The sequence below is a fragment of the Lathyrus oleraceus genome, chromosome 1 (genome assembly GCF_024323335.1).
Source record: "Lathyrus oleraceus cultivar Zhongwan6 chromosome 1, CAAS_Psat_ZW6_1.0, whole genome shotgun sequence".
NCBI lineage: Eukaryota > Viridiplantae > Streptophyta > Magnoliopsida > Fabales > Fabaceae > Lathyrus > Lathyrus oleraceus.
Window position 1 is genome coordinate 8033740 of NC_066579.1, and position 22488 is coordinate 8056227.

General features: G+C 29.9%; 3 long non-coding RNA genes across 3 annotated transcripts; 1 reads left to right on the top strand and 2 right to left on the bottom strand.

The window, feature by feature from the left end:
* Positions 1-2132: 2132 nt before the first annotated feature.
* LOC127115346 (uncharacterized) lies at positions 2133-2660 on the bottom strand. Its single transcript, XR_007800699.1, has 2 exons — positions 2529-2660; positions 2133-2408 (listed from the first exon to the last, which is right to left on the bottom strand). It is a non-coding gene; the product is annotated as an uncharacterized LOC127115346 (long non-coding RNA).
* Positions 2661-9248: 6588 nt separating this feature from the next.
* Positions 9249-9817, bottom strand: LOC127115348 (uncharacterized). Its single transcript, XR_007800700.1, has 2 exons — positions 9651-9817; positions 9249-9527 (listed from the first exon to the last, which is right to left on the bottom strand). It is a non-coding gene; the product is annotated as an uncharacterized LOC127115348 (long non-coding RNA).
* Positions 9818-19580: 9763 nt separating this feature from the next.
* On the top strand, positions 19581-22114 carry LOC127120593 (uncharacterized). Its single transcript, XR_007803228.1, has 4 exons — positions 19581-20003; positions 21210-21350; positions 21496-21596; positions 21837-22114. It is a non-coding gene; the product is annotated as an uncharacterized LOC127120593 (long non-coding RNA).
* The last annotated feature ends 374 nt before the right edge of the window (positions 22115-22488 follow it).

The window sequence follows — 22488 nt, forward strand, 5'->3', positions numbered from 1 at the left end:
TGACTACTACCACGTGGTCGAACTTTGGAGCCAACGACTTCAAGATCTTTCCAACAACATATCTTGATGTTAACACTTCTCCACATGTCTTGATTTGATTCACCAGTTTCGTAACCTTGGTGAAGAAATCAGTTATGCTTCCATTGTCTTCCACCTGAAGCAATTCATACATTCTTTTGTAAGTTTGGAACCTCACCTCTTTCACCTTCTCCGTGCCTCCAAAGGATTTCTCCAAAATTTCTCATACTTCTTTTGCTGGCTCTGCATCACTAACATTTTCAAAGTTATCTGCATCAACACATTAATGGATTATAAAGATAGTTTTATAATCTTTCTTCTTCAATTCTTTATGTGCAACCTTTTCTTGATCTGTCGCGTCTTCTATAAGCGATTTTACTCCTTCATTCACAAGATCCCAAAGATCTTGATAACAGAACACAACTTTTATCTGCTTGTTATCATCCACACAACAACAATAAAAAAGAAGAACAACGGAGAAAGAAACAAAGTAAAGAATGATGAAGGAGAAGAAAAATTAAAATTCTACAGAGTTTTTCTCTGTCCACAAACTGTGGAAAACTTTTTATTCACTTTACAATTGCAAAATACTGTGAATTACAAATGCTATGAATACTCTATTCACTTCATTACAAGAATAAGGGTTACTCCCTCTATTTATAGATTTATGTTAACTTGGACCTCAAGACAAAGTCCAAAACTATACAAGTCCAAAATAGTTAACACTACTAAAATAAATCTAAGTCGAAATCCTGTGTGAAGCAACATGCTTCGACACACTAACACAACTCAACACACTAGGGGGTTCGACACTTCCTTACTTCTGTCGAGCAACCTGCTTCGACACAAAGAATTACAATTCAACATGAAGGTGAGAAATATGAGGATAAGAAGGAAGGTCAAAAGGTGAGGGATATACTTAGGAGATACAATATTTTCAAGGTTCTACTTTCACATCATGAACTTTATCAATATCTTGTAGCCGGAGAAATAGTGTTTTTATATTTTCTTTTATCTTTTTTAAAACCAGATTTTGATTATGAAGTTTGACTAATAATGTTGAATTCATTTCAATTACACGGTGCAATGAAGCATATGGATTTAAACTTTTAGAACACATTGGATTGAAAATGGATTGGTAGTTTCATTAATAAATTAAAATACATAATTGAAAAATTATTTAATTATGCAATAAAATAATAAATAAAAAATAATTATTAATGAATTAATATTTTAAATAGGAGAGTTTTTATATTATCATTACCTAATATTATAAATATTAGCTAACGTTATTTTTATTTTTATTTATTTTTAGTTACTAATGCCATATATTTATTAACATTATTGTTTTATTTTATTTTTCTAATCATTCATATCGCATATACAAAAGTGGAAGGTCACAATAAAAATTCTAAGAATACTAAAATTGAAAGGACCAATAAACTGAAATTTAGAATAGGAGACAAAAAATGAATTTAAACCAATATATTATAAATAACATTGATATTCTTAAATCATTTTCTACATCAAATATTTACACCGTATATACTATTCACCGTATTTATACGATGAATAATATATTTTTAAAATAAAATAATATATTTACAAACAGTATGTGAACATAACATGAACAATACATATAAACAATGTCTATGAACAGTACACGTGAACGGTGACTTAAAATAGTAAAAAAAATTGGTTAATTAAATGTAAAAAGTTGGTTAATAAAGTGACGAAATTGATTAATAAACTTTTAGATATTAAAAATAAGTTTTAGTGATAAACCAAAGTAAAAGGTTGGTTAATGAAACTATGCAATTGATTAATAAACGTCAAAGACATTAAAAAAATGATTTTGAATAACCATCAAATTGGTTAATACAAATTACAAAATTCGTTAAATTTTTTTATAAAATTGGTTAATAAAATGTCCAGATAATAAAAAAATAAAAAATAATAATAATTTTTTATATTTTTTTAAAAATAATTTATTATTATAATATTTTTCTGTTTACAGTATTGGTGAACAGTAAAATACAATGTAGATGTAGAATATAGCGTAAGAATAACATTTTTCTATTATAAAACATACAAAAAAATTTATAAAATAAAAATTTGTAATAAAATATATATTTCTATTTTTTATTGATATTTATTTTACATATAACTTTGATCTAGATAAGATAATTTCATCTCTATTCAATTTCTTAATTTTCAATTTGGGACTATTCTAATAGGAATACTGTTGACAGAAGATGGTGGACGAAAACACCAACACCATCCCAGATCACATACTCCATTTCCAGTCACACAGTAAGATTCACATTCTTTATCAATCTTACAAGTCTTCATTTCACCAAACCCCTTTCCTTCTGATTTCATACACATATCTGCACACACAATAAATACACTTGTAAAAGGTAAAATATTTGAACTGTAAAAATGTTTGAAGTTAATTATTACAACATGAAAAATAGACATTTAAGTTAATTAACACATTAATTTCGAACCTGACGCAAAGGTGAAGAAAGCTAGTAAGAATAACATTGTGAGAGCAGAGATCTTTGTATTGCCCATCTTTGTACAAATAAAATAGTATATGCTATATGTCTATTTATATATGTATACTGTGAGATTGTACCTTGAATATATATATATATATATATATATATATATATATTAGAATCAGATAATACTAAGATGTCAAATTTAATAATATAGCAAATTCGATAATTCTTCTTCCTATGTCTATATAATAGAATATATCATTGAATTAAAAGCTACTATTACAAAGATTATGCTTATAAAATTTCACATCAATAAAAAATTATTTGATATATTAAAGAGAATTATAAAAATTAATGATTTTCATGAAATTTTGTAAGACTTCAGTTTTAATGTACCGTTGACATGTCAAGTAATTTCGATTGATATTAAATCCAACGGTGAATTATACGAATATGTGGTTAAGAGTTATTGGATGTGTCATGTTATTAAATTTCTCACTGTGTTATTTAATTTTGATATATACATATTTTAATTTATATGTATATATAAATATGCCCATGGGAAGGTTGCATCTTAATCATATTAACAATTTTATTTAATATATTAAATGTAAAATAATATTATTTATACAATATATATATATATATATATATATATATATATATATATATATATATATATATATATATATATATATATATATATATATATACTTTAAAATTATGATAAATGTTTCTTAAATTTCTATTTAAAAAAAATAAAAAGTAGTTTTAAAGATGTATAATTGATTTTAATGTGTTTAATTATTTTTTAAAATAGATTTGACTAGATCTCCTAAAAAAAGAATTTTACTATAGATTCTAATAATTATTTAATTTACAAAAGTACTAAAAAAAATCAAACTAACTTTAAGATTTAGAATTTTTATAAAAAAATTATAATAAATTAAAAATTAATGAATGATTAAAAATATGTATATTTTATACCAAAATAAAAATTAAATCTGTATACCTTAAAATTTTGATAGGTGTATTTTTAATTTCTATTTTAAAAAAATTAAAAATAATTTTAAAGGTGTATAATTGGTTTTAATGTGTTTATTATTTTTTTAAATAGATTTAACTAGACCTCCAGAAAAAAGAATTTTAAATTAAAATTTATATATATAAACAAGTTTGACATTGATTCGGATATTCTATAAATAATGTCAAAATAAAAAAAATATTTAATTAGAGAAAAATATACTGATGTTTAGAATATTTTTATATACGAAAAAAATTATAGACACAAACATATTATCTCTTTTAAAAATAATAAATTCTTTTGATTAAACAATTGTCTTTCTTTCATTTCATTTTTATTATATATTAAAAACAAATACATGGAACAAATAAATCTCCGTGCGTCGATACAAGTATTTTACTAATTGACTTTATGAATGCATGAATACAAGTAAACTATAAAAAAATATTTGAAGCAAACAAAAATAGCATTTTTCTTTTAAAGTCACTCTTTTTATTTACATTCTTTTAAAATCTAGTTAGAATCAATAGTAAAATTCTTTTTTTTATGAGATCTAGTCAAATATATTTTAAAAAATAATTAAACACATTAAAATCAATTATACATCTTTAAAACTACTTTTGATTTTTTTTTAAATAGAAATTTAAGAAACATTTATCAAAATTTTAAAGTATACATATTTTTTATTCTTTCATACATTTTTCTCGTATTCACACCGTTAGTATACTTTATTTTGAAAATAACACACGCATTTGTTCACATACTTTAAAAAAATTGAATAATTTTCATTATTCAAAATTTAAGTAAATTATTTAATTTTTACTGTTTAATATAATTTCCACAATAGAATAAAATAAATATTATTTCAATGTATATATGTTATTTTTGTTTTGATACCGTTTATAAATGTATTTGAATACAATTTTTCTGGTGTGTGTAGACATGACAATATAACTCATACCCGCAGGTACCCGCCCCGAATTTGACGGGGAAAACCCGCTTTGACTGGGTTTGGGTTTTCCCCGATTTTAACATATGGGGACGGGGCGGGTAATGGGGAGTGTAGTACCCACCCCGAACCCGTCCCCGAACCCGCCCCGTTTATTATTATTATTATTATTATTATTATTATTATTATTATTATTATTATTGATATTATTATTATTATTGATATTATTATTATTTAAGAAAATCATATTTATTTTTAAAAACTCATATATTATATTTTTAACCTTTCCACTTTCTCATTACATTTATGGTTAGTTATACAAAATAAAGGTCTTTTAAAATTCCAAAAACAATTTTAATGACTTAATTATGTTTTGTCTGTTCCATTATTCCAAAAATCTCACTATCAGAAATTCAGAATCATTGAGGTTTTCTTTTCACGTTTCACATCTCCAATTCACGATCTTGAAATCTTCATCAATATTATTTTTACTGTAAGTTTTATTCTTCTTATTTTCTTATTTTTAATTCTAAATCTTAAATCTTTATTGTGGTTGTAGAAGAATTTGATTGTTGTAAGCAATATGTTCTTCTTGATTTTCTTAATATAGTGTTTAAAAGCTTAAATATGAATTAGAAATATATGTATGGATTTTCAATATGAAGTGTAGTTCAACAAAATTATTCATACTGTAATGCAAGGTCATATGTATGACATTCTCTACTGTAAATTATTTGTTTAATTATTGGTTTTATTTAACTAAAAGCTTAATTTGTAGTTTAATATCGTAGATGATTTGTTTAATTAGTTAGTGTTGATATACATTGTATTTAATTGGTTTTGTAATTTGAACAATTCAACATGAGATAAACATGGAAAATGTTGGTAACGTTGACCCACTTATTTCACAAGATAGTGCACACCAACTAGCTCCTGGTATGGAAGAAAGTTTCAACTCTTCGCTTAATGGCCTGACACCATCGAAGGAAACAGTTGAAATACCTAATGATGAGACAATTGATAAAATGGATACATGTGATAATATAGAGGAATTGGCAGAAAAAAAAAGAAAGGAAAAATTAGGAGTAAGGCTTGGGATCATTTTATTAAGGTGAAAGTTAGTGGCGAGGATAAGGCTCAATGTAAATATTGCAAGAAATTTCTTGGTGGAAAATCGAGCAATGGAACGAAACACTTGCTTCAACATATGGAGACATGCATTCATCGCAAAATTCATGAGAATAAGACTACAAAAGGACAAACATATATAATGCCAAAGAGCTTGCAAGGAAAGCAAGAATTAGGAGTTGGTACTTATAATGCTGAAAAATCAAGGAAAGAGCTTGCATGTGCAATAATTATGCATGAGTATCCACTTTCAATTGTAGATCATATTGGTTTTCGACGATTTGTTGCTTCTCTACAACCATTGTTTCATGTTCCTTGTAGAAATACTATTAGGAAGGAGATATTTAAAATGTACGAGTTTGAGAAGACAATAACTTCAAAGTTATTAGATAGTCTTCAAGCAAGAGTGGCGATTACTTCAGACATGTGGACTTCAAGTAATAAAAAAAAAAGGTATATGGTTGTTATTGCACATTATATTGATGGAGCTTGGAATTTGCAGAGTTGCATCTTGAGGTAATTACAATTTTTTATGTCTACTTTAAGCATAAATATAATATGTTAGCTTTATTTATTTCATATTTTGAATTTTATTATGTGTTAGGTTCATTTATATTCCTGCTCCTCATTCAAGTGATAGACTTTGTGCTGCTTTAGTTAAGTGTTTAATGGACTGGAATATCAATACAAAATTGTCAACTATCACTTTAGATAATTGTAGCACGAATGATGCTGTGATAGACAAAATTAAGGAGAAGTTGCATTTAAGTACTTTGTTGAGGGATGGATATTTACTTCATATGCGTTGTTGCGCACACATGTTAAATTTGATAGTAAAGGATGGTTTAGAAGTAGTGAAAGATGGAATAGAAAAGATTCGGGATAGTGTAGCTTATTGGACTGCAACTCCTAAAAGAAAAGAAAAATTTGAGGAGACAGCTAAACAATTGCGAATTTCTTGCACTAAATCTTTAAGTTTAGATTGTTTAACTAGATGGAATTCCACTTATAAAATGCTTGACATTGCTATTTTGTATGAGGATGTATTTAGTCGGTTAAGGCTACGTGACACTCGATACACTTGTGTTCCAACTAGTTCACAATGAAAATTTGCAAGAGATGTTTGTGAAAGATTAAAGTTATTCAACAAAATCACTGAAATCATTTCTGGCACTAAGTATCCCACTGCCAACATGTTTTTTCCTGAGATTTGTAAGATTAAATTGGCAATATCTGATTGGATTAACTCTTCCAATTTATTGATCAAAGAAATGGCTAACAAGATGTTACAAAAATTTGATAAATATTGGAGTGTCACCCATGATATAATGGGAATTGCTAGTGTTTTGGATCCTAGATACCAAATAGAGTTACTTGAATACTATTATGAAAAATTGTATGAACAAGACTCTTTTGAGCAAGTTAAGAGGATTCAACAACTATGTTATGACTTAATTGCTGATTATCAATTGAAGTTGAACCAAGAAAATTGTGGTGACTCACCAATGTTGGAATCTAGTCGTGTGGCTAATGATGGTTTAGATGATTATGATGCATATGTTCAGAAGAAAAAAAAAGCTAGAACTTCATTTGTTAAAACATAATTGGATCATTATTTGGAAGAGGAAGTTTTACCGCGAAGTCCTGATTTTGATATTCTATTATGGTGGAAGTTAAATGGCATCAAATATCCAACACTCCAAGCAATTGCAAAAGATATTTTAGCAATTCCTATTTCTACCGTAGCTTCAGAATCCGCATTCAGTACTAGCGGTCATATTTTAAGCCCGCATCGCAATCGACTTCATTGGACAACTTTAGAGGCTTTGATGTGCGCTAGAAGTTGGTTATGGAGTACTAAAAATAATGATATGTTTTTATATTATTCTGTCAATTTTTATATATATTATGAAATGAGATATAATTATGCCTTTCATTACTCTCTATTCTTTTTTTTATTATTATTCTATGTATTTATTTTATATGTTTCCTCTCTATTGTACACGATGTACGTTACTATTCTTCAGTATTTTGTGATTATGGGTAACTACTGTATGACTTGGATATTTGAAGATAAATTATCATTTATACAATCAAATGGTTTGAATACTGCTTTTAAATATAAAACTTGTAAATGATATATATCAATGTTAATTTTTTCAAGTTTGGACTTTAACGGTATGATTTTGTATTTGTTAATTGATTACTATTTATATTGTATTGTGTTTCATATTTTTAGGTGGTATGGGTTCTAAGTTAAGCAATGACTACACTACTTTACTCGATGAAATAGAGCTCGATGAAGAAGGTAAAAATTTCCTTTGATTTATTTATTATCAATTTCTAATATGGAGTGTGAAGTGACTTATGTATTACGGGTTTCTTCTTGCATCTATTTCTTAATTTTTATTATGAAGTGTGGAGCGATTTATTTATTACTAATTTCTTGTTAGTAACAAATTTGTTATTAGAATACAAGAGTAACTAAGTTTTGACTTGTATTATTATTTATTATTAATGTTTGTATTTTAATATGTATTTTTTGTATAGGTGAAATATTAACTAGTGGTATAAATTCCCTCTTTGAAGATGGAGAATAGCATTTAGAGAAAGAAAGAAGACAATATTGGTGTTGGCCACTTATCTATTTTTGTTAGCAATTTTCATAGACAATGATGTTGAATATTTTTAGTTATGTGGTTGTTTTGTTGGTATTTTGGAATGTAGAATATTTTTTACTATGTATTTGTTAGGATGGTAGTTTGGAATATCAATTTGTATTTTATTATTTAGTTTTTATATTTTGGATTATTTGGTTTTGTTAATATGAAATATTAATTGTATGGTTAATGAATTAATACTTTTGTTTGTATTTTATTATTCGAAATATATGTTTAAAATTCTTCGAAATTGTATTTTATTTTTGTAATATAAGTTAAGATTTGTTTGGATTGGGGTAAGTTTTGGGTTCGGGGCGAACTTTGGGTTTGGGGAAGTTTTTGGGTTTGAAGTAGGTTTTGGGTTTGGGGGCGGGGATCCCCGAACCCATTTGGGACGGGTTTGGGGTTCAATTATTCATCCCCGTCGGGGATCGGGGCGGGAAATGGGGATTTATCTGGGATTCGGGTTTGGGTTTGGGGAATACAAAAACCGTCCCCGCCCCGTTGCCATGCCTACCCGTTGTCATGCCTAATCGGAAGTTTAAGTAATTTCAGCAATAAATTAAAATGCATAATAAAAAAATTGATTAATTATGTAATAAAATAAAAAATAAAAAATTATTTTAAGTTAGCTTTATTTTTCTTATAAATTATATATTTTATATTATCATTCACTAATTTTATAAATACTAATTAATATGATTATTTTATTATTTAATTATAATTATTAATGCCACATATATAGTAACATTATTATTTTATTTTATTTTTCTAATCATTCCTACCACATATACAAAAATCGATGGAAGAACAAAAATCTCCCAAAATTACTAAAATTGAGGGATAAAAAAAATTAAATTTTGAAATAAGAGGACCAAAAATTAAAGACAATTAAATAGGACACCATAAATACATTTAAGTCAATAAATTAAAAAGGCTTACAAATCCTTTATACGATAAAATTTCAATATAAAATATATATTTTTATTTATTATTGATATTTATTTTATATATAACTTTTATCTTGACAATATAATTTCATCACAATATGCAATTTCTGAATTTTTAATTTGGGTCTATTCTAATAGGAATACTATCGACAGAAGATGGTGGAACAAAACACCAACACCTTCCCAAATCACATTTTCCATATCCAATCACACAGTGAGATTGACATTGTTTGTCCGTCTTACATGGTTTCTTTTCATCAAGCCATTTTCCTTCTGATTTCATACACATATCTGCACACACAAAATGCAGGTGGGATTAAATATCATGTTGTATGTAAAATGTAAAATATTTGAAGTTAATTACTACAACATGAAAAATATACATTTAAATCAATTAACACAATATTTTCGAACCTGATGCAAAAGTGAAGAAAGCTAGTAAGAATAACATTGTGAGAGCGTAAATCTTAGTATTATCCATCTTTGTACAAACACAATATTTTTTTGGTATATTGTTTTGGTACTAACAAAATATTATATGATGTGTCTATTTATATCTGTATATCGTGACGTTGTACTTTGTTATAATAAGTTTAAATATATATATATATATATATATATATATATATATATATATATATATATATATATATAATATATATATATATATATATATATATATATATATATATATATATATATATATATATATATATATATATATATATATATTAAAAGTAAAAGAAATATTTTTTTAATACAAAATAAATATTTTTAATTAAATAAGAACAAATATATTTAATTCAGTCAATAAAAATCTAAATTACTTTTGAATTAGTTGTAAAACATTAATGTGTATCTTTGTAGAAAGAATATACTTTAATTTATATGTGTATTTAAATATGACCATGGGAAGGTTGAGTCTTAATCATATTAACAATTTTAATTGATATATTAAATTTAAAATAATATTTACTTATATAAATCAATATATTTACTTTTATTATATATATATATATATATATATATATATATATATATATATATATATATATATATATATATATATATATATATATATATATATATATATATATATATATATATATATATATATATATAAACTTAAATGTGTTTTTGATCTCCTATTTTAATTTTTTAAATCTTTTAATTCCTCTTTACAAAATTAAATTTTTATATATATAAAAAAATCACTCCTTTTTCTCCATGTAAAACGCATCTAAATAAAGAGAGTGATTTTTAAAAAAATGCAATTTTTGTTTGCTTCAAATATTTTCATCAAAGTTTATTCGTATCCATACATTTATAAAGCTAAGAACACATAATATTACAAAATTGTAGAGATAAGGGGTGAATGTGGTCAATTGTCACAATCTTCATCACATTTTTTCATTTTTGTGAATATGTGTTGGTTCGTTTCTCAACCTTCATCTTTCTTATTTTTTGCGCCATCTTTATTTATTTTTTACGTGAATATATTCCGCTTCATATATATTTTTAGATTATTCTTATGTAAATTTGTAATGTATATTTTTCATATATTGTTTAGGTTATTTATATGGATGTCTAGAAAGTATATATTTTTTAGGTTATTGATTCGTAAGTTGATAATATAACAATATGTTATGGCTAGTCTGGTCTTGCATTGTTTCCTCATGATTGTAAAGTTTTTATTGCATTACTTTATTTGATTGTTGAACAATTTATATTTGTTTTATGTATTATGTGTTAGTAACAAATTGTCATGCATAATGGAGTTGGTGTGTTGTTCATTTTGTACCAAGTACATGAGCACACCCAAGTTTCCAACAGTATTTGTTGGTAAAACATATTTTCTCTTGATTTATGGTGTATTTTAAAGATAAAACTTGAACAAGTATAACAGTTAGAATGCACTGATGCAAGAAGTTCGTTAGTCAAGCTCTCTGTGTGTCTAGCACACTCTACTGCAATTGTTGGCATAGCGAGATTTTTTGGGCTAAACGAGCATTTCTACAAAATCCATTCCTATTGTGATGTCTGAGGACGGATACATATTTTTTTCAAGGGGTGGAAACTAAGGATGATCAAATACATGTGAAATTTATATTATTTTCATGATTAATTACTTGTTCAATTTGAAAAAATTTCTTTAAAGAGGTTTCTCTATAGATTGTTTAGTTGATGATGATCTAAAAAGCCAAGTGCATTTGAATCACAAAACTATGTTAATGACGAAGGTCAAGAACAAATAACATGAAAAAATATTTTACTCTTTTAAATGTCCAATTCATGATTAATATTTTGATTATTTGTGAAGTATAACATGACTATGAACTAGTTGCTTACAAAAAAGTTTATTTTACTACTGTCTAATAAAAACATGTTAATGTAAGTTAAGAATGATAATCCTACCAAAGTGAGATGTATGCAACTTCATATTTTACATAAATAACAAGATTGAAAATGCATGTTAACTATGTAGGTTTTACACCGGTCTTGCTATTACTTGATATATTTGAAGTCATGAGTGAAAAACTACTTGACCCAAAACCTTATGAAGGTGTGATCCTTGAATAATTCATTTGAGCTTAAAATGAATATTTTTGTTCTTTCAACGTTACAAACCTTATCTCATTTTAAAAGAAAATAATGTTCACCACCTTGTCTCAAGGATAGGAGAGCACTTAGAAATGCAAGGGTATTTTAAAAACAAAGTTGGGGAGAAAAGGAAATAGTGTGAAAAAGAAAATGAAGTAATAATGGTGAAAAGAAACAAATATATTTTGATAAAACAAAAAGGGAAAATAAAAAAATGTCAAAGCATACATACAAAATAATGTCACCAAAATAAAAATGGTTGTGAAGATTGAAATCAAAGAAACATACTTTTTGAAAAAAAAGATTTACTAAAAAAGATTTTGCTCTCTTATCTTTAGGCTTTTTGAATCCAAAGAAAAACCAATCTCTTTTGTAAGCCCGACCACGTTACAACCAAAACAAAGATCTTAGTGGTCCATGTGTATAATGTATATTTTGGTATTGCTTAGATAAAATGAAAAATGTTTCTATAGTTCCTGTATTGTCCAACTATGAGAAAAACATAAACTATTGAGAGATACTCAGTGAGATCATGATTCTGATGAATAATTTATTATTAATCTAGACAAATTTTAAAATATTACTTTAGTAAAAGTAGTAGTTTATCTTCATGCTATGGTTTATTGATATTTATGATGTTGATTATTGTTTTATTATGGAACCAAAAAACGGAAAGGATCATGGAAACTATGATGGAGCAAAGTTTTCTATGCGATTCGGTTGTGCGGCACCGTGGATTGAAGGTTGCAATCACGGTTCTTCCCGAAGAGACGTTAATCTTGAAATGGCGTTAATAGTCGGTGTCGTTCTTGAATCGGTGTTGCTAATCTCTGATACGGTGGATTAGATGCAGGGTATTGGACAAGTGACTTCAAGCACAACAGGGGAGGGAGTGAATTTTGATATTCAAAATTCATTGTTAATTTTAACATTTTCTCATTTAAGATCGTATTAGTAAGTTTATGTGAATAATTGCAGTACAAAATTTTATATCGAAAGTAATTTGCAGAAAAGTAAAAGTATAAGGTTAGAAAGATTGCACTAGAGATTTATACAGGTTTGGCCAAACATTAGCCAAGTCATGTCCCCAAGAGGTTTTCTTGTGATTTTGACTAAACATTTGAGCTTTTATAGGTTATGCACATGAACCTTTTGATACAAGTTGATCTTTACAATGGCTTACCCCCAATCAAATAAGAAGATCTTACCCAAGATAAAATAACAATCAAAATGGAGATTTACCAGACTAATCTCAAGAACCAAACATAGATTTTAAGAATGGTTAATCTCAAGAATCCAACTATATTCTTCAAGAGTATCACACTCTTGCAAGTAATAACAAATGCAATTCACTCAATCAATTTCTTCCTCACAAGTAGTGTTCACTCAAAAGCACCAAGGCAACTTTAAGTGAATAAAATTGTTTCTAAAGAGAGAGGGAGAAAATTAGAGAGATAAATTCCAAATAAAATGTAAACTTCGGGAACTGGTGTGAAATGAAGACGAGGCGACCCTCATTTAAATAGAAAAAGAAAAAGCTGAAAAATAAAAGGATTCATAGGCCAAATTAGTTTTCTAATTGATTAGTGTCACAATGCGAAAAATGACCACAGACGTTCTCACGCTCGAGATGATAACAGAGTAGTCATCGAACTATATTTATTCTAGAAGGAAAGGGAAAATTTTGATAAAACCCTTAAAAAAATGGTCGTCGCAAACAAATTCGGATTCAAGAGTCGGCTATGCGAGGGGAAGGTATTATCATCCCTCACATCCGTTGTACTCAATGGGAACCATTTAATTAGATTTGTTAATATAATGTTATATTTAATTATTTGTTTTATTCTAATCATTAAAATTTAAAAAGAAAAAAGAAAAGGCCGCAAAGGAGGTTTTTTTAGGGTGCTTCACAAGACTGTGAGTTTTGCTCCTATGTATCCTCAGGTGCGACGAAGAATTCAAATCTACGTAGTTTTGGACAAGACAAAGATATTTTTGGGTTTTTTATTATTGTTATTGACGAGACATTTAATATCGGTCTTATGTATTATCGAAACTCAAAAAATACGATTCTTCGCGATGGTCACTGTAAGACCCCAATTTTGACCCTAAGATCCCTCATGCTATCTCATCATATGCATTGGCTTTGGGATCATACCTTAGCATCCTTCTTATCCATCATTCATTGGGTTTGCTTTTGGAGAGTTCACCAAGCACATTTTGATTGTATGATACTTTTTTTCATTATTTACTAACCAAATTACCAAAAATATGTCAATGTATAGTTTGTTGCTTTTGTAGGTAGTGTGTGTGTTCACCCATGCTCCATCAAGCTCATACATAGGGTTTGAGACCCTCAATGCAAGGATGCTAATAAAGATATGGTTCACATTGACTCTAAACATAATATATGGATCCCCATGATCTTCAAATATAATTTTGATCAAGAATTCATCAAGAGTTTGAAGCTTGTTTGTCTTGGAAGCCCTAATTCTTCTGGGTATCTTATGTGACTTCCTCAACAAGTGTCTTCATCAATTGATAAAATATTTCAAGGGATAATTTATTACATCATTATAAACATATATTATCCTCCATGAGTCCCAAATATCAAGAGAATGTCAAGCTAGGAAGTTGGTTCATGGTGGTTGACCAGAGAAAGCCAACTAGTCAAAACTGGGGTTCCCTAGACCCTATCTTCTACAAATTTTGTCATATGAAAATTATTCCAAGAGAAATATTACTCCTTATTACATTCCAAACAACTTTAGTGTTGAAGTCAAGATCTAGTTTTTCTTGGAAAGTCATTTTTTATGGTGAAAGATTATAGGTCATTTTGTCTGAACCCTAGTTAGGAGGTCAACTTCCAAAGACCATAACTTGCTCATTTTTTATGATATGAGAGCCATTAAAGTTACATGAGTAAATTCAAGATGTCATTTTCAACTTTTATGTTTGGAGTAAGTTCAAATTCAACTTGAAAATGTATGTGCCAAGAGGAAACATTATAGGTCATTTTGGGCCATTACCATTGAACAAGTGATTTTCCTCAACTTCTAAAATGCATAACTCCTTCATGCAAAATCCAAATGAGGTCCAATTGGTGACCAAATTAAATATATGTGAAATATCCATAACTTTGATGAAGTAACTTTTCCATTTGAAGCGCATAGCAAAAGTTATTCAAGGTGGAAGAAGTGGGTATTTGACTTGGTACTTAGAAAATTTTCAAATATGTTTGATTTTCCAAACTTATACCTCAAAATTAATCATGATCCAAGATTCAAATGGAAAATTTTTAAACATGAAAGTTGTTCCCCTTTATCCCATCTTTCCAAAAAGTCCAAGATCATCTCATTTGGATCAAAATTGAGGGACTTGAGCATGGCTCTATTGTTGGGTTTGTTTTGGCAAGTTTTGGATTCAAGTGATCATTCCTCTTTGCATTCTTCCATGTAATGACTCTAGCATAAATTACACACGAATTGGAGATGGACTACATTATTCCTTAGGCCCAAATCATTGCTCATGCATCCATGCAAGTTGATTTCCAATTTTTTCAAAATTTTAAGTGGTACAAAAATCAATTCCCTCGCCTATTTAAATAAGCTCATGGGTTCAGAAAATGCATCAACACCTTGCCCAAGCTTTGCCAAGAGAACTCAGACCCTCACACTATAGAATTTCTTGAGGATTTCATTGAAATCGAGTTTGAAGTTCAAACTCCAATAATTCATTGCCATTTCCATCTCAATTGATCACTGCAAGCAAGAGGAGGAAGAATCAAGCAAATCCAGATCAAGATCAAGCTGAATTAAAGCTACTCGAAGGTTAAAATGCAGAAACTTCATCTCTTTGATTCTCTCTCAACTCTTCCCTATTCTTTGTGATTTTTGGTTGGCTGAAGTCCTACCAATGTAGGCAACAAGATTGAGTTGCTTTGAGATCAAATCAAAGCAACTCAGTTCATGATCCTCAAAATTTTTATCCCTGTATTTTTTCATATACTTGGGATTAGAGAAAATTGAGGCCAGATTCGTGATCCTGGGCATTTTCTCTTCAAAATAGTGTCCTTGTTTTTCATTTTTCATGAAGTTTAGGTTGGACCATTCCGGTGGTCATCACCGGAGAAGATGCCAGAGCCAGGGCTCCGGTGGTGAGTTGCCTTCATCTCATCCATCTGATCTTGGTCAAGCGTTCTAATCTTGGCCTTTGGTTTTGATTACCACGCGTGTGGCGCTTTGACTCAAGTCCATCCTGGATAGCGCGCGCGTGGCTGTGACTTCTACATAAGTCCAATTACGATTGCTTAACATAGCGCTAAATTTGACCTTAAAGGCATATCATTCTAGTAAGTGAGATTGTAAGTCTCCCATATTTCAAGGAATTGTATGGAAACTTGGCCTTTTTTCCTTCCTATGGAAGATGTCTTGGTTCTAGAATCCATGCTTGTGAATAGATGGTTGAGTGTTCTCCAAAGAATGACTTAATCAATTAAAAAGCAAAACACCACTAACATGCAATTAACCTTGACTAACATTTTACTAACTCTTATTAACATTGCTTTACTTTCAAGTCATTTACTTTATGCAATTTAATTTCAATCATTTATCATTCATTTCCATTTACATTCCATTTAACTTGTTTATGTTTATGCCATTTTCACTTTGCTCATTTGAGCCATATCTTGTGATTGCATATATTTGTTTGTGTATTTTGATTGTGCTTGTGGTCTTAGGACCTTAAAACACCTAATAAACAACAAAAAACCCTAAAAAATGTTTGGTGGACTGTTGAGTTTGATCTGAACTTTTGGACTTAGGATTAGGCAACATTCCATATGCAAAAGGACTTGGCCAATGCCAACATTTTGAGACTAAGTTATTGTGAACCGAGCCTTCATCTGATGCAAGTATTGGGATTCACTTGAACTCATCTGCTACATTGTCTTGATATAAACTGTTATTTTAATCTTATGTCTAATGTCTTATTCTGAGTTAATTAATGAGTATTTCATATGATACATGAGAAGACAAAGAAGAACGCTAGCTATGGGATTTGCTTGCTTGGATGTGGCCATCTTTATTTGATGCCTTGATCTTCATGATGTCTGATATTTCTAATTGCTTGATTCAAAGTTCCAAAGGGAAAATGGGTTTTCTATATGACATTCTTGTCTGTTGGATTGCGTCTCATTGGTCATATCTTTTCAACTCTTAACTTTTAATTTTATGCTTATGATTAGTCTCTTCATCTCCTCCCACTTCTTAAATTTCAAATCTCTCCCCCTTTTCAAAAACTTTCTTTGCTTGTGATTTCAAACTTAGACCTATTTTCAAATTAGAAACTTTGGCCTTATGCCGTTGAATTTTCAAATTTCTTTCTTAAATCAAACTTGTAAATAAATCTAATCATATTGACTTAAATTTTCAAAATACAAAAAGAACTAACACTCATTCAAACTTTTGGGCCCTTTATGCCTCTTTTCACTTAACTTTTGATTAAAAGCAATCCAGTCACTTTGAAATTGATACTATGAACTATGAGGTTTTGATCCCTCATTTTTATGTTGGTACGTAGGCACAAGTCCGAAGGTCTTATCAAACACAAAAATATAATAAATGAATTCTTTTCTTACCCCCCCCCCCCCCCCCCCCCCAATTCTATTTTTCTCAAACATCATTTTATTTATTCTTTATTTATTCCAATGAAAATATCGCCACCGGACTTTATTTATTCCAATGAAGAAATAGGAAAATATCAGTAAAACCTTTGAAAATATAATAATAGTCATCACAACCATATTTGGGTTCGAGATTCGATTATGCAAGGGGAATGCATTACACCCCTCACATTCGTTGTACTCAACGGAAACCTTTTAGTCTAATTTGCAATTTGAATGTCAGCTAATGTTAATTATTTTCTTCGAGTGAATAAAAGATTAAAAACAGAAAAGAACGAAAACCTCAAAAGGGGAAAAAGGGAGGTTTTTTATTAGTGTGTTCGCCAATATCTCGCAATCTCGTGCCTGCGTATCCTTATAGTGCAATAAGGAAATTATAGAATTCGTAGTTCGGGGAACTACAGTTTGTTTGTGTTTTTTAATGAACAACTGTTTAGATCGCATTCTAAAGGATAAACATTGGCTTGTCTACTCTCGGCAGAGGCTTAAACACTAGTTTGTTATGCACATTAGAAGGGATTGAATAGTGTTCTTTCTGAAAAGGTTTTCGACCGCACAAGAGCGAGAAGTTGAGTTAATATGTTGAATGTTTGGTTTGAATGAAGATTACTCGGATAATCGAGTAAGGAAACTCGTATCCAAATAATCAATGAGAGGAATTGAAGGCTCCAGACCATCTCCATTTTCATCCCTAATTGCGAAAGGCTTTGATATAGTTAAGGTATTTTAAATGGACGATGTATACTCGAATGGTCGAGTAAGACAACTCGTATCCAAGTATTCAAGAGGAGGAAACAAAGGCTCGATACCATCCCCTTTTTCATATAATTTGTTATGAAAATGGTTTTGCGTATGGTTGATATTTTTTAGATAAACGATGAATATTCGAATAATTGAGTAAGGTAACTCATATCCAAGTATTAGAGGAGAGGAATCGAAGGCTCTAGACCATCTCCATTTTTTGTTTAGTTTATTATGAAAATAGGTTTGAATTAATAAGGTTAGAAGGTTTTAAGAGAAATGACAATTGTTTGACTAATCGAGTAAGGGAACTCGTACTCAAACAATTCAGGAGAGGAGTCGAAGGCTCGAAACCATCCATTTTTTCATTTCTAAGTAATGTTTAAGTATAATTAGAGTGTTTTAACTTTGACTTAATAAAATACTTGACGTTGAATCGAGGTTTTAAAATCGCGTTTATGGATGAATTAAGGGTATGTTTGGTGAATCAATCACCTAATCAATTAATTTAAATAGAATATGTATCATTGTAAGAAATTCCAAGAGTAGGCTATGTGAGGTTGATGACGATGATTAAAAGCAATCGACTTATAAAGGTGTTTGAAAATGGACTCGATGTTGAATAGAAAAATAGTTGACTTTTAAATGGTTTAATCATGATTATAATGCATCATACATGTTTTATGAGAAATTACACAAATAAATAAATCAAACGAGCACAAGGTAATAATTTCAACAAATCCCATAAAAATAAATGGATAGTTAAATAAATTAAATTAATAAATAAAGTATTAAAATAATAATTAAGTAAATAATATATATTATTTTTGTAACATTAAACATTAAAAAAAATAGAGATAAAAACACAAGAAAATAAAAGAGATAAATAAGAAAACAAAGGATTTGGGCTTTTGACCCCAAAATAAGCCCAAATTTGGCGCACCATCAATAAACAGTGGGGATGCAAGGAGTCAGAGTCGATTCTAGGTCCAAAGGGAGGCTCATTTCTCAGAGGGGGTCCATTGGACCCTCAATCAACCCGATTGACTAGCACAACAAGCCTTGACTGTCAGATCCATAGATCTGACTTGGTCAAGGCATCCAGGAACAGACAATGATGAGGGAGTAGTGTAACACTGTGTATGTGTGGGTGGGTGGGGGGGGGGGGGAGGTCCAATAGGGGATCCCCTGGTTGACTCCTCAATCAACCCATGCATGGCCACAACAGGAAAGACCATCTGGCCCGCATGCATGGAAAGAGACCAACGTATTTAACCCTGACTCTAAAGATAATGAGTTCATTTATTGAACTCGTTCATTTATTGAACTCATTTCTATTTCCTCCTATCAGAGCTCCCAAATGCTCTGCAATTGACTGTCTCTTCTCCGATCCCACTTTGTCGGAGAAGACGATGTTTGTCAGCCAAGGGCGGTGGCACCACCTTTTTCTCCAACGAACCACCGCCAAAAACCCAAAATCTAAAACACTAACCCCTCTCTTTTTCTCTCCTTAATCCAAATCCATCATCAATTTACCATAAATCCCTCATATATGACCGACTTGACTCTTAACAGAACCAAAACTCTAAATCTTAATTTAAACCATAATCATTCGTATTTTTATACAATTGAAACAACGTTTTTGCTGAGCTCAACAAGGCAAAGAGAATGACAATAAGAAATCAGAGGAAAAAGTGAGGTACTCACCAAATCGGAGCTAGTCCCATGAATACTTCGGTGAGGTAATCCTTCAAAACCCTTTTATCTATTTGGTGTTCTGCTTCTCTGTCTTACTTCTTCTCCTTTTATTCTTCTTTGTTTGGTGTGTGTTCTGATTTAGTCGGGTCAAGCTCTTCTTAGCTCAGAGCTTCAAGAGAAAGCTCCGAGTAAGTATGCAAATTATGTGAGCTTTGGTGTAGGGGATGTAGTGATTTTAGAAGGGTAACGATAGGGTCTCCTCCTTTTTTAATGAATGAAACAATGCATTGTATTTATAGCCTGGGATTTTATTGCTCTCATACGTGTGAAATCTTTGATGATTTTCTCAACTCGTATGGAGTATGTTAGAAAAGGGGTGAGCTGGTGTTTTTTTTAATTGATCTGTTAGAGACCTTTTTCCAAATCCCTGATTTTGTGGGATATTTTTGAGTGGAATTGTGTCGCCACCGGGGTTTCGGGTAGCGAGGAAAATTGGACGGACTGAATGAAAAGATCAGAAGAGTCGCCACCGGATTTTATTTGTGTGCCTCTGTTGGAGAGGCGAGGGGAAATAGTCGCTAAAACCCTCAAAAAGGTAAGCGCATGGGAACCGCTAGGGAAAGGGTAAAGAATCGGACGCACAACCCAAATTGAAATTGGGGAGTGAGTGATATGTTTTGAGTGATCCTCCAAACTTATTAGGATGCTTGAGGATAAGATTAAGGTTAAGGTGGTTTGGGCACACCTCAAAATGACCAGAGGATCTTGAGGTTTTTACAGATGAATCTCATGCCTTGAGCTTGTGGATTATTGTGGTCATCAAGTATAAATGCATATGAGATGAGATGTATGCTTAGGTTTTAAGGCTTAAGAAAATGATATGGGTTGGGGAATTTTGAGGGTGCAACCACATTTTCTGCTAAAGATGCTTCCTCAATGTATTTTATACCTTGTTGATATTTGGAATTTCTTGTGGTCCCTTCATTTGCCATGTAATAATATTTTTACTACTAATCACGCCTACTAAGTGTGGCCCACCTTGTATAAATGGTTTGTTGATTATTTAGGTGATGTTATGAGATATTTGTTATGTACTTGAAACTCTATTGTGATGATATATTATGAACCAAATACATTAGCAATGGTACTCTTATTGATCTATGGTCATGAAATTTTTGTATTGCTTGTTTGATCATGGTTGCAACTGTATTGTGAAGTTGGTTTATGGCTTTAATGTTGTTGTATAGCAGGATGAGTGTTGGATGGTGCATTGGAGCATGTATGGTAAATGAGTAGGATGGTCTTGTTTACAAACACTTGGAATGGATTTTGTTAGGTAGCAGCCAATATTGAATTGGAAGTTTCATTGACAGATGGTTGGTTCTTTCTTGGTGAGTCCCTATTTTGGCTATACTACAATTGATTTTATACCACCCTGCTGCTCTGTCTAAAATCATGAGCTTGTTGCACTGATTTACATGAGTTGTTAGCTGTTTGTTAGACTGACCTTGTGTACTGCTTGTTCATACTGCCTAGGTTGATAGTCTTGTCATTGTTATTTGATGCATGTTGTTATGTTGCGGCTTTGATGTGGCAGCTTTGCAATGTTTGGCATGAGGCGTGGCTTGGTGATGTAGGTATGTAATGTTGCATTCTCATGTATCTATGTGTGATGAGTTGAAATTATGGTCCCCAACTATTCTGTCTGATTTCGTTCTGATTAATTTTAAGGTATACATAGTCATTAGGGACAATGGGCCTATAATGTCCTTAGTTGGATTTTTGAATTGAGTTACTTATGTAATGTCAAATGTTAGGAACACATGATAAGATGCTTTGTATTTCTGCTTTTTGGGTTTTCTCTTTTGTGCAACAAGATTTTTGGTGATTGATCATGAAATGGAAATGAATGACTTGAAGATGAAGAAAGAACAAGGTTTTAGGCATGGTGAGCTTGGATGGAATGAAAAGATTGTTGGACACTAGCAAATTAAGTTTTAGAGTCCTTAGGTTTTAGGTTTTTGATTTTTTTAGCAAAGTTTTCAAAATGTAAAACCAGTTGGTGAATGTAAATTAATTTCTAAGCTTTTATTTCTAATGCAAATGTGAACTTGCCAATGTAAAATTCAAATGCAACTCTTTCTTTTTATGCTCCTGTATGCTATGTGCTATGTCCATGTACTATAATTTGATTAATTGGTAAGAACTTCTTTTTTTTATGATTTTGATTAATGGCAAAATAAAACTAAGCATTTAGAAAAACAATTATCCAAGAAACGTATTTTGAAATGCCACTAGCTTCACTAATAATGGAAGTATGCACTTTAATTGAAATTGTGTAAGGTAAAAATGTAGTGAAAACTATTGCAAATGAGACCTAAAGAAAGTTGGAGATAAAAGTTAGACTTTGACTTTTAACCCTTTTCTTAGAATCAATCTAATGAATGGTGCAAATATAACCATCAAAATGAAAAGAAAAAACAAGGATGCTTAGATAAAGTCAAATGAGTAATTTTAAGATGAAATGTC